The 12,586-nt window shown below is 41.8% G+C and overlaps 4 non-coding genes across 4 annotated transcripts; 2 read left to right on the top strand and 2 right to left on the bottom strand.

Moving 5' to 3' along the window:
* The first annotated feature begins 260 nt into the window (after positions 1-260).
* Positions 261-353, top strand: TRNAI-UAU (transfer RNA isoleucine (anticodon UAU)). The gene is given in 2 exon segments: positions 261-298; positions 318-353. It is a non-coding gene; the product is annotated as a tRNA-Ile (tRNA).
* Positions 354-9,009: 8,656 nt separating this feature from the next.
* Positions 9,010-9,091, bottom strand: TRNAS-AGA (transfer RNA serine (anticodon AGA)). The gene has a single exon. It is a non-coding gene; the product is annotated as a tRNA-Ser (tRNA).
* A 378-nt stretch (positions 9,092-9,469) lies between these two features.
* On the top strand, positions 9,470-9,562 carry TRNAI-UAU (transfer RNA isoleucine (anticodon UAU)). Its single transcript is given in 2 exon segments — positions 9,470-9,507; positions 9,527-9,562. It is a non-coding gene; the product is annotated as a tRNA-Ile (tRNA).
* A 2,483-nt stretch (positions 9,563-12,045) lies between these two features.
* Positions 12,046-12,127, bottom strand: TRNAS-AGA (transfer RNA serine (anticodon AGA)). The gene has a single exon. It is a non-coding gene; the product is annotated as a tRNA-Ser (tRNA).
* Between the last annotated feature and the right edge of the window lie 459 nt (positions 12,128-12,586).

Below are 12,586 nucleotides of genomic sequence, written 5' to 3'. Positions count from 1 at the left end.
AGTCACATTCAAGCTAAGTTGTATTTTCCTTCAACATTATCTTTGTAAAATGTTGCTGCTATTGGGTTTTTGAACAATGACGAGAAATACTTTTTGTTAACCACATTCAATGTACAGTATGAAACAGATCTGAGGCAGAAAAAAAAGAAAAGGGGTTAAAAAGAGTAAAGGGAAAATGATCTAACTTGGATGTCAGAGATTAAAAGAGCAGATTTAGAGGACAATTGGGGCAAGAAGAACATAGATTGTTACAGGAAAGTGCTCCAGTGGCGCAATCGGTTAGCGTGCGGTATTTATATGGCAGTATGTGCTCAGCTATGCCGAGGTTGTGAGTTCAAGCCTCACCTGGAGCATATTCTTTTTTGTTTCATCAACCAATAGCATTGTTTGAATGTATACAATGTTAAATAAAAGGCCTATGGATGTAAATTGCTAAATGTAATCTTTTACATAAAAAACAACATTTTCTCATTTTCCTATTTGGCTTACATTGGAGCGAATGTAAAGCAGTCAAATACAATAGGTGTCTCAATGTGGGCAAAAAGATATTGGTAATTTATGATGTATGATTTAAAAAAATTAAAAAATGATAGCTGTCCAAGCATATTCTTCCTTTTTTCAAACCAAAATACACCAGTGGAGCCAATGCTACTCATTATTTGGGTCTAGAGGATACATATATTTCCAGATTTATATATCCTAAAAAGGCAATCTTTAATGAGCATCCTGTCTATCTGTACTAAGTAAGGGTCAGCCTATCCCCCCTTCTTACCCCAAGTATTCACCTCTCACATTCATATCTTGCTCACCATATGTAATCCACTTCTCACCTCTCTCATAATCTGTAGTTATTACATTTCCTCCACCTACCTCCTGAGAATGATTAATTAACAAATCTGAACTCAATACAAAACCCCATTAAGAGTTAATCCTCACTGTAGCACAACCCCATGCTATTTCACCAGAGTCTTCAATTTAATAAATTATCTTTTTGCTATACAGCCGCAGCCCCTTTTATTCTCCAACATCTCCAACTTTTTTCGGGAATTTTTTCCGAATTCCACGCAGATCCCAGAGCCTTCTGTGTGTTCACCAAATCTACTCTTGCCTCTCCTCTGCTATGCAGAGCTACCTTCAAATGTGGCGACCCTATTTACCGTCTTCCCTACCGGTACCCCTTCTACGCGTTGTCTGTACTGGCACTTCGTAGGAGAATGCATCTTGGTGTATTATGGCATGATGGTGGTGGCATTCACCCTGGGGATGTCTGAGTGGTCTAGCCACTTGGTCCAGATTTTGAGGAAATTTGAGCCGGTGTCGTTGACCAGACTTGTCAACTGTTCCATCCGGCAGATATACCAGATTCTGTTCCGAATTTTTGTAATCGTGGGTAAATCTGGTAGCTTCCACAAAGCTGCGAGTTCGCACCGCGTGGCTGTTGCAAAGTGTGCAATCAGTTTTTGTGCCGGTCTGCCTATTCCCCGAGTGCGCCTGCCCAGCAGGAACAGCCAGGGGTCCAGGGGGACCGGCTGTTCGAGAATACTCTGTAGGCAATCCTGGATTTCCTCCCATAAAGGAGCCACTTTGGGGAAAACCCACAGCATGTGAAGCAAGTCTGCCTGTTCCCCGCATTGTTTTGGGCACAATGGAGGGTAATCTTTGACAAACTTTGCTAATCGTGTTGGGGTGAGATACCACCTCTTTAGGACTTTATATGCATTCTCCTTCAAGGTGGTGCATATAGAGCTTTTGCTGCTGCCAGTACTATTGTGGACCAGTCTTTGTCTTCTACTGTCTCCCCTAAGTCCGTTTCCCATTTGATTCTATAGTTAAGTTTAGTGTCAACGTCCTGCCTTGGGCAGACCACCTCTCTGTATATCCGAGATGTGAGTCCCGTGGTGTCCGTGCCTCTGGAACACAGCTGCTCAAAATTTGTTCGCTGGGGGCGCTTGGGAATTTTCGTGTAAAATGCTCTCACCTGGAGGTATCTAAAGAATTCAGAATTAGGCATTTCTGTTTCTGATCGAATTTGTTCGAATGTTTTGATTGATTGGCCTCCCTCCAGGTGTAGTAGCCTTGTGAGGCCTTTTGCTTTCCAGACCGCTAGGTTCTTGCATAACATACCCGGAGCGAAATCAGGGTTCCCCATAATCGGGGTCATAAGTGTGTGCTGGGTTGTTAGGGCACACTTGTGTTTGGTGTTCTCCCAAGTAGTCAACGAGCTATTCACTGCGGCCAGCGGCTCACTCAAGGTCTTATATACCTTTTTTGGTAGCCAAATTAGGTCTTGTATCTCTATGGGGTCACAGCATGCTGTTTCTAACTCAACCCATCGTCGCAGGCTAGGATGCATGTGCCACTGAATAATTTGGGTTAATTGGGCCGCTTTGAAGTACGATATCAAGCAAGGTACCCCTAATCCTCCTCTAACTGTTGGCCTAGTGAGAATGCTAGTTTTTATACGTGGTTTTTTATTACCCCAGACGAATTTCACCATAGAGGACTGTAAGCGGAGGATGTCGTCTCTGATCACTTGTATCGGAAGGGTCTGGAACAGATACAAGATTCGGGGGAGGAGATTCATCTTAAGGCACTGGATCCTGCCGATCCATGAAATTGTGTGGCCTGACCAGATCCGTAGATCCTCCTTCAGAGTCCTAATTAGCCTGGGGTAGTTGGCTTTGTAGAGGGCGTTGTACTCCTTGGTTATATAGATCCCTAAATATTTAATGGAGGAGGCTTGCCATTTGAAATTAAAATTCAATTCGATTAATTTTTCTGTGACCTTTGGCAGGTTTATATTTAAGGCTTCTGATTTTGTCTGATTAATTTTGAAACCCGAGATCTTATTAAATTCATCTAGCAGGCTGAAAACATTTGGCAGGGAGGTAAGGGGTTTGGATAACATTAGTATAATGTCATCTGCATACAGGGCCACTTTGTGTGACTGATCCTTGATCTGTATACCTGTTATATCGGGGGAGTTGCGTATGTGTGCCGCTAGGGGTTCTATACATAATGCAAAAATAAGTGGGGACAGGGGGCATCCCTGCCTGGTGCCACTCTTTATTGGGAAATCTTCCGACGGGAAGCCCTGGTGTCTGACCTTCGCCTTCGGTTCCCTATAGAGAGCCAGAATAGCGCCCAACATTCTCCCCCTTATGCCAAACGCTCTTAGCGTCTCTGTGAGATAGGGCCAATCTATGCGGTCGAAGGCCTTTTCAGCATCCAGACTCAATGCCATAGACGGGATATGTTTTCTATGTGCCAAATCAATTAGGTCTATTATCCGTCTGGTATTGTCTGTAGCTTGCCTCCCGCATATAAACCCTACTTGATCGGGGTGGACCAGCTTAGGCATAACTGTATTCAGGCGGTTGGCCAGTAATTTCGAGAAGATTTTGGTGTCCGAATTGATGAGGGATATTGGCCGGTAGCTTTTACAGTCAGCTGGGTCCTTCCCTGGTTTGGGGATCACTGTTATAGACGCTTGGAGCATCTGGCTAGGGATAGGGGCACCATCTAAAAATGAGTTAAATAGTCGGACCAGGTGAGGTACTAAGGTTTTTCTGAATTTTTTTATAATAAAGATTAGAGAAACCATCCGGGCCTGGGGCTTTGGATGGCTTTAGTGCTTTTATTACCTCTGATATCTCCTCACCTGAAAAGTCCTCCTGTAATGCTTCCCTTTCCAATCTGCCCAGACTGGGTAGTTTTGCCTCTGTTAGAAATGTTTTCAGCTGCCTATGAGTGTTCTCGCAATGGGAGACCTTCGCCCCATCGTATAGGGTCTCATAGTATTTTTTGAATTCGTCTACGATTTGTTTGGGGTCAGAAGTAAGGTCACCATTTTTGGTTCGAATTGCTTGAATGTGGAAGTTACGGTTACTATTTTTGAGTTTGTTAGCAAGCGGGGTATCTGGCTTGTTCGCCTTTTCATAGAATTGTCGCCTAGACCAGGTCAGCTCCTTCTCAGCTCGGGAGGACATCAATAAATTTAGTTTTGTTTTAGTGTCGCGCCAGGCCTGAAGGGTCTGCGCTTGTTTGTTAGTTTTGTGAAGGGCGGAGAGGGCTGTTAGCTCGGATTGGAGAATCTTAATCTTATATTCCCTCGCTTTTTTCCGCCTACTTGCTATCCCTATGAGCTCTCCACGAAGAGTCGCCTTATGGGCCTCCCATAGGGTGGATTGGGATGTCACACTACCGACATTCTCCTCAAAGTAGACCCTGATTTTATCCCTTACTGCTGTTTCAATTTCAGGGATTTTCAGAAGGAACTCATTAAGCTTCCACGTCGCTCCTGGTCTGTCTAGTCTGAAGTCTGTGCACCGCAGCTCTAGAGGTGCGTGATCTGACCATGAAATATCATGGATGGCCGTGTGGGAGATCTGCGAAACCATTCTGTTGGATACAAAGAGGTAGTCTATCCTGCTGTATCTGTCGTGTGGGTGTGAATAAAACGTGTACTCTTTTTCTCCTGGGTGTTGTTCACTCCAGATGTCTACTAATCTGTTTGTCCTGAGGCCTTGGGTCCATGCTGCTCTGCTTTGTGTGTGTTTCGTCTCGCTGGGTGTGCACCTATCAGCTTTAGGATCTAATGTGAGATTAAAATCACCGCCTAGTACTATACCGCCTTGTGCCACTTTATGTAGGATTGCAAAAAATCTCGAAAAGAAGGTATCTGCTCCTTCATTGGGTGCCTAGACATTGGCTAGTGTAAGAGTTTGTCCTCCCACAACACCTAATAGTATTAAGAAGCGCCCATTCTTATCTTTTTTTGTTAGTGTCGTGTCAAACGCAAGGCGGTTGTGTAGTAAAATTGCTACCCCTCTTTTCTTTTTATTGGCTGATGCAGAGAGCCACGTTCTATATCTGCTATCCAGAAACTTTGGGGAACTGGTCCTTGAGAAGTGGGTCTCTTGAAGTAGTATTATGTTGGGGTCATGTCGTCGGTAATCAGTTAGGGCTAACTTTCTTTTCAGAGGGCCATTAAAGCCTTTCACGTTGTGTGATAAGATAGTAAAATCCTTACCCATTGGTGTTGTCATTGCGATTTGCTGCGTTACCTCTTTCTGTCTGGGTCACGTCTCTCTTCAGAGTATAGATCTGTGAACTGCTTTGTACACTGCTCGTCTGTACAGGGGGGAAACACTGGGGTACACACATCGGGAGCATGGGGGAGACAATAAATAAACATTGATAACTGTCGGCGACTCCAGGGGACCGAGTCCCCTGGGATGCCTGAACTGCCCCTTGTGGGATTCCGGTTCGGGTGGGCTCACCTCTGAACATGTCAGGATGTGCTTGACCCATTTCCACCGGCCCACTGGGGTCTTGCATGGATCCCTTGGGGTCTATCCCCCAAGTACCCATGAGGAGACTCATGGCAACGGCGAGTGGGCAACTACCCCCTCTCCCGCCTCCTTTAACCAGTTTTCACAGCAAACAGTTACAGCCAATATGACCTTCTAGCATCTCGAAGTTCGCGGGCATAGTCATTTTGTATGTGTCCTATCTATGTAGGCTACGCTTCCCACCTCTCTACTATTGCCCTCTATGTAATCACATAGTGCCCCCTTACCCTTATGGTCCCTGGGGTTCTTTATTCCCTCCCCTCTATACCCTCTAGTGTGGGGACTCTCCCTTCCTGGCCCTCGTATCAATCGGTTATGTCGTGTATGCCTTTCGCCCCTCGGGATGCTTCCGCGGCAGGAGGCCTCTACTTGTTACTAACGGGGTCTATCTTTCCCCCTCTGGTCATTCTCCCTGCTACCTCTGCATCCCCTGGTACCAGTGTGCTGTGTGTCAGGGCTGTGTGTGGGTCTTGTGACCCTATGCTCGTTCCGGGGCATCTGTCCTTCTGGGTCCTAGTTGTGTTTCCGGCGCTCCTGAATGACGTGTGTCCGCTTTTCCCGTCAGCTTGCCTCTACCAAGATGGCCGCGCAGCCATATCCGGTGACGTCTTTCCGGTCCCTGTTCTTTAGCAGCCGGATGTCGACGGAGGCGGACGTCTTCCTGCGCTGGGCCATTCTTCATCCGGCGATGCAGCTTTCTTCCCGCCAAGAGTCGAGACGCCTCCATCTTCCAGTGATGCGTGTCACGGGCCTCTTCTGGGTTGTGGGGCAGCCAATGTCGCCGGGATTACAGGTAAGTCGAATACTTTTCAGGTTTGGCCTGGAGCCTTGGGGTAGAATGTTCTTGTCCCCCAATAGATAGGTGATGTCGTGGCACTATGAAGCCATGTTCTGCTGCCAGTCACTCAGAGATGCAAGCGGCCTAGGTAACTTAAACTTTGCGCCATAACTTTTAGGCAACCAAACTTTGAAGTGTACAGTTTATTTTGTTAGTGAGTGCTTTGTTCACTCTTTTTCCGGCTCGCTGGTAACTCGAGCCTTCCGGGATGTGCCGGCCTGGTGCCACTCGTTGTCAGGTTCTGCCTCTTTCCGTGGGCCCGCGGCTTCTCCGACTGTCACCCCCAGTCTGCACAGGAATTCATCCCCTTCCTCTAGGTTTTTCATTGAGGTGGCCCTCCCGTTTTTAATGACTAGCAGGCCAAACGGGAAGGTCCACCGATAGCGAATAGCTCTGTCCCTGAGGAGTCGGGTGATCGGTTGCAGCTTCAGGCACCTGGCCAGGGTCAGGGGGGACAGATCCTGAAAGAGCTGCAGGGAGATTCCCTCAAATTGACAGGCTTCATCTCCTCTTGCTTTTATAAAGATTGCCTGCCTGGTACGGAAGTAATGCAACCGGGCAATTACATCTCTCGGTTGTGCGTTCGCCAGGGGTTTGCTCCTCAGGGCCCTATGGCATCTATCCATCATTAGCTCCGCCACGGGGGTATCAGAGAGCAGAGTCGCCATCCATCTGGTGACAAATTCGTCTATCTCTGTTATGTCCTCGGGGATACCGCGTATACGGACGTTACTGCGGCGGTCTCGATTCTCGGCATCTTCTTGGCGTTCGGCCAGCTCTGTAATTTGACTTTGTCGATGGTAAGAACGCTTCTCTGACTTTTTAATTGTTGTGGAGACAGCCACCATTTTGTCCTCCAGGGCCCCCGTTCTTTCTCCGAGGCCCTATACCTCTTTCCTTAGTTCCTGTATCTCTGCCCTGAATAACGATTTCATATCGTTATATAATCGGTCAAAGTCACAACGCCATACGGGCCTCTGTTCCGGCATCTCATCCAAGTCCTCGTCATGTTCTGACCCCGATCCTGCCGCAGAGCCGGGCGCCATTTCTGCCCTCACGTCTCTGGTCGCGGATCGGCTCAGATATCTCCGAAGATCTCCCGTGTTTTTTTTTTTTGTTGATGGCGGGGCCATCTCTATATGTTCCCTTGTTGGTATCAAGAAACTTCAAGTGCGAAATTCCGATTTTGTTTGCCTTATCTTTATTAATGCTTTGGCGGGGGTAGGAGCTACTGGATTAGGCAGCTATTCCCCTCACCATCGCGCATGCGCCTCCCGCGGTTGATGTTTTTATACGTTTTGTTTTAAAATCCAAACAAGTATAAATCCCACTTAAGAGTTAATCCTCACTGTAGCACAACCCCATGCTATTTCACCAGAGTCTTCAATTTAATAAATTATCTTATTGCTATAGGTGAGTGGATATTGTATGTGGGAGAAACCAAGAGTGCTGAAAGAACTTTTGCATGTACGACCATCTTTTCTTTCAGTTTTACGTGCTTTATGCTTTATGCTTTATCAAAGTGGGCAATCATAAATGACAACATAGAAGAGGAATAAAGAATCTTCTTTTTTTTGCCAATTACATAGCAAGCTAAAGGATAACATGCTAAAACAACATTGAATATTTGAGTAACACACAGTGAAAGTAAATATGAAGGAACATTGCTTGATGTTAATATTAAAGATATTTTAAATGCCTTAAGCATAGAATAAAATATTCCAACACATTTGAACTTTGCAACTCACTCAAAAAATCATTTTTTTTTAAATCAATTTTGACATACAAAGGGTGGAGGGATACCAACATTGATCTCTTGGGTATCTAGAGGGAACTATCAATATGCAGACTATGGCAAAAGTATCAACAAAATAAACATGTCCAAGAATTAGGTATTCAATATTCTTAATCTGCAAGACAAAAACATACAGAACCCCTTTAAGATCATATTGAACGCCCCAAAAACATTAAATCTGATTTTAATATAAAATGTTCTGTCTCTGAATTTAATATCAAAGTACGAAGTACATTTGTTCTTAATGAGAATAATTCTGTTTCACAAAAGATTCCATAAAGTTTACATTTGATTAATGTCTTAATTTTCTGTAAACTTCAGGAAGTCACAGTACAATTATTACATACATGAATGACCATTTTCAGCAAAAATTAAAGCTAAGTTGTTTTTTTCTTCAACAGGTTTAGAAAGCCCTGCTTAGCTTTTGTGAATGATAACAATAAAACATTACAAATGCTTTTTCATAACAAAAAGCTATTTGTGCTGAAGTGTGATAAGCAGTTGAACTATAACATTGATTATTCCCATTATATTTAAACAATATAGTTTTGGCAGACTGTAAAGTATGTACACATCCCAATACATGCAGTACTTAGCACAGTCATTAAGAAGAAGTCAAATATTATCTGTAAATATAAAGTGGAAGAATTCCCTCACTCTCACACTAAAGTGCTCATTATCCTCTGTCACCTTAAGATTTTCTGTAGGGGTAAACCGTTTCTCCACTATTTTATGTTGTGCAAAGTATTGCACACAAATGACCTCTTAGCACTATGTTGCAGCATAGAGATACTTATCAATAGAAAACAATGCATTTATTGAAATGGAGTCCTTTATTAAATGTTTTACAACCAGCAGCACCCTAAAATGTATAACTTGGAAAATGTTTGATGAATTCAGAGTGTTTTCTTCTTTAGTGCGCCACATATTCCAGTAAGTAAAGATTGCTTTGCCAAGCAGATACAAACAAAATGAAAAGTGCAGTGAAGTTTTTAATAACACTTAACCACTGAAAAAGTCAACGTAGTAAGCAGGATTGGAACCTGCGCGGGGAAACCCCAATGGATTTCTAGTCCATCGCCTTAACCACTCGGCCATGACTACATAGCTGGTAGCACTGAATTGAGTCACACAGATGGCTCTTGAGCGGATATGGGTAACACACACATGATTGATGACCAATATGAACCAAATAACCTTGAGAACATTTTCATAAAGAGAAATACATGACTTGTTTGTACACATTGTTTAAACAACATTATATTTGTAAAATGTTGCTGCTATTGGGTTTTGGAACAATGACGAGAAATACTTTTTGTTATCCACATTCAATGTACAGTATGAAACAGATCTGAGGCAGAAAAAAAAGATAAGGGGTTAAAAGGAATAAAGGGAAAATGATCTAACTTGGATGTCAGAGATTAAAAGAGCAGATTTGGAGGACAATTGGGGCAAGAAGAAAAGAGATCATTACAGGCATGTGCTCCAGTGGCGCAATCGGTTTGCGCGCGGTACTTATATGGCAATATGTGCTAAGCTATGCCGAGGTTGTGAGTTCAAGCCTCACCTGGAGCATATCCTTTTTTGTTTCATCAACCAATAGCATTGTTTGAATGTATACAATGTTAAATCAAAGGCCTATGGATGTAAATTGCTAAATGTAATCTTTTACATAAAAACAACATTTCCTAATTTTCCTATTTGGCTTACATTGGAGCGAATGTAAAGCAGTCAAATACAATAGGTGTCTCAATGTGGGCAAGAAGATATTGGTAATTGATGATGTATGCTTTAAAAAAAATAAAAAATTAGAGCTGTCCAAGCATATTCTTCCTTTTTTCAAACCAAAATACACCAGTGGAGCCAATGCTACTCATTATTTGGGTCTAGAGGATAAATATATTTCCAGATTTATATATCCTAAAAAGACAATCTTTAATGAGCATCCTGTCTATCTGTACTAAGTAAGGGTCAGCCTATCCCCCCTTCTTACCCCAACTATTCACCTCTCACATTCATATCTTGCTCACCATATGTAATCCACTTCTCACCTCTCTCATAATCTGTAGTTATTAAATTTCCTACACCTACATCCTGAGAATGATTAATAAACAAATCTGAAATCAATACAAAACCCCATTAAGAGTTAAAATTCACCCTAGCAAAGCCACATTCTACCTTTCAATCAAGCCAGAAATATTTTTTCAAACACAATTTGCATCTGAATGGCAGTGGTGGAACAAAAGCTTTCTACATTTTGTTTTTAAATCCAAACAAGTATAAATCACTCTTAAGAGTTAATCCTCACTGTAGCACAACCCCATGCTATTTCACCAGAGTCTTCAATTTAATAAATTATCTTTTTGCTATACAGCCGCAGCCCCTTTTATTCTCCAACATCTCCAACTTTTTTCGGGATTTTTTTCCGAATGCCACGCACTTCACCGCACTTTACCACGTTCATGCCGCATTCATACCGCTTTCATGTTGCATTCATGCCGGCGTCACCCGCGGTTGATGTTTTTCTACGTTTTGTTTTTAAATCCAAACAAGTATAAATCCCACTTAAGAGTTAATCCTCACTGTAGCACAACCCCATGCTATTTCACCAGAGTCTTCAATTTAATAAATTATCTTATTACTATAGGCGAGTGGATCTTGTATGTGGGAGAAACCAAGAGTGCTGAAAGAAGTTTTGCATGTACGACCATCTTTTCTTTCAGTTTTACGTGCTTTATGCTTTATGCTTTATGCTTTATCAAAGTGGGCAATCATAAATGACAACATAGAAGAGGAATAAAGAATCTTCTGTTTTTTGCCAATTACATAGCAAGCTAAAGGATAACATGCTAAAACAACATTGAATATTTGAGTAACACACAGTTAAAGTAAATATGAAGGAACATTGCTTGATGTTAATATTAAAGATATTTTAAATGCCTTAAGCATAGAATAAAATATTCCAACACATTTGAACTTTGCAACTCACTCAAAAAATCATTTTTTTTTTTTATCAATTTTGACATACAAAGGGTGGAGGGATACCAACATTGATCTCTTGGGTATCTAGAGGGAACTATCAATATGCAGACTATGGCAAAAGTATCAACAAAATAAACATGTCCAAGAATTAGGTATTCAATATTCTTAATCTGCAAGACAAAAACATACAGAACCCCTTTAAGATCATATTGAACGCCCCAAAAACATTAAATCTGATTTTAATATAAAATGTTCTGTCTCTGAATTTAATATCAAAGTACGAAGTACATTTGTTCTTAATGAGAATAATTCTGTTTCACAAAGGATTCCATAAAGTTTACATTTGATTAATGTCTTAATTTTCTGTAAACTTCAGGAAGTCACAGTACAATTATTACATACATGAATGACCATTTTCAGTAAAATTCAAGCTAAGTTGTTTTTTTCTTCAACAGGTTTAGAAAGCCCTGCTTAGCTTTTGTGAATGATAACAATAAAACATTACAAATGCTTTTTCATAACAAAAAGCTATTTGTGCTGAAGTGTGATAAGCAGTTGAACTATAACATTGATTATTCCCATTATATTTAAACAATATAGTTTTGGCAGACTGTAAAGTATGTACACATCCCAATACATGCAGTACTTAGCACAGTCATTAAGAAGAAGTCAAATATTATCTGTAAATATAAAGTGGAAGAATTCCCTCACTCTCACACTAAAGTGTTCATTATCCTCTGTCACCTTAAGATTTTCTGTAGGGGTAAACCGTTTCTCCACTATTTTATGTTGTGCAAAGTATTGCACACAAATGACCTCTTAGCACTATGTTGCAGCATAGAGATACTTATCAATAGAAAACAATGCATTTATTGAAATGGAGTCCTTTATTAAATGTTTTACAGCCAGCAGCACCCTAAAATGTATAACTTGGAAAATGTTTGATGAATTCAGAGTGTTTTCTTCTTTAGTGCGCCACATATTCCAGTAAGTAAAGATTGCTTTGCCAAGCAGATACAAACAAAATGAAAAGTGCAGTGAAGTTTTTAATAACACTTAACCACTGAAAAAGTCAACGTAGTAAGCAGGATTGGAACCTGCGCGGGGAAACCCCAATGGATTTCTAGTCCATCGCCTTAACCACTCGGCCATGACTACATAGCTGGTAGCACTGAATTCAGTCACACAGATGGCTCTTGAGCGGATATGGGTAACACACACATGATTGATGACCAATATGAACCAAATAACCTTGAGAACATTTTCATAAAGAGAAATACATGACTTGTTTGTACACATTGTTTAAACAACATTATATTTGTAAAATGTTGCTGCTATTGGGTTTTGGAACAATGACGAGAAATACTTTTTGTTATCCACATTCAATGTACAGTATGAAACAGATCTGAGGCAGAAAAAAAAGATAAGGGGTTAAAAGGAATAAAGGGAAAATGATCTAACTTGGATGTCAGAGATTAAAAGAGCAGATTTGGAGGACAATTGCGGCAAGAAGAAAATAGATCATTACAGGCATGTACTCCAGTGGCGCAATCGGTTTTCGCGCGGTACTTATATGGCAATATGTGCTAAGCTATGCCGAGGTTGTGAGTTCAAGCC

Source organism: Ascaphus truei, unplaced genomic scaffold (genome assembly GCF_040206685.1).
Source record: "Ascaphus truei isolate aAscTru1 unplaced genomic scaffold, aAscTru1.hap1 HAP1_SCAFFOLD_3566, whole genome shotgun sequence".
NCBI classification, from domain to species: Eukaryota; Metazoa; Chordata; class Amphibia; order Anura; family Ascaphidae; genus Ascaphus; species Ascaphus truei.
This window is presented reverse-complemented; position numbering and strand designations above follow the sequence as displayed.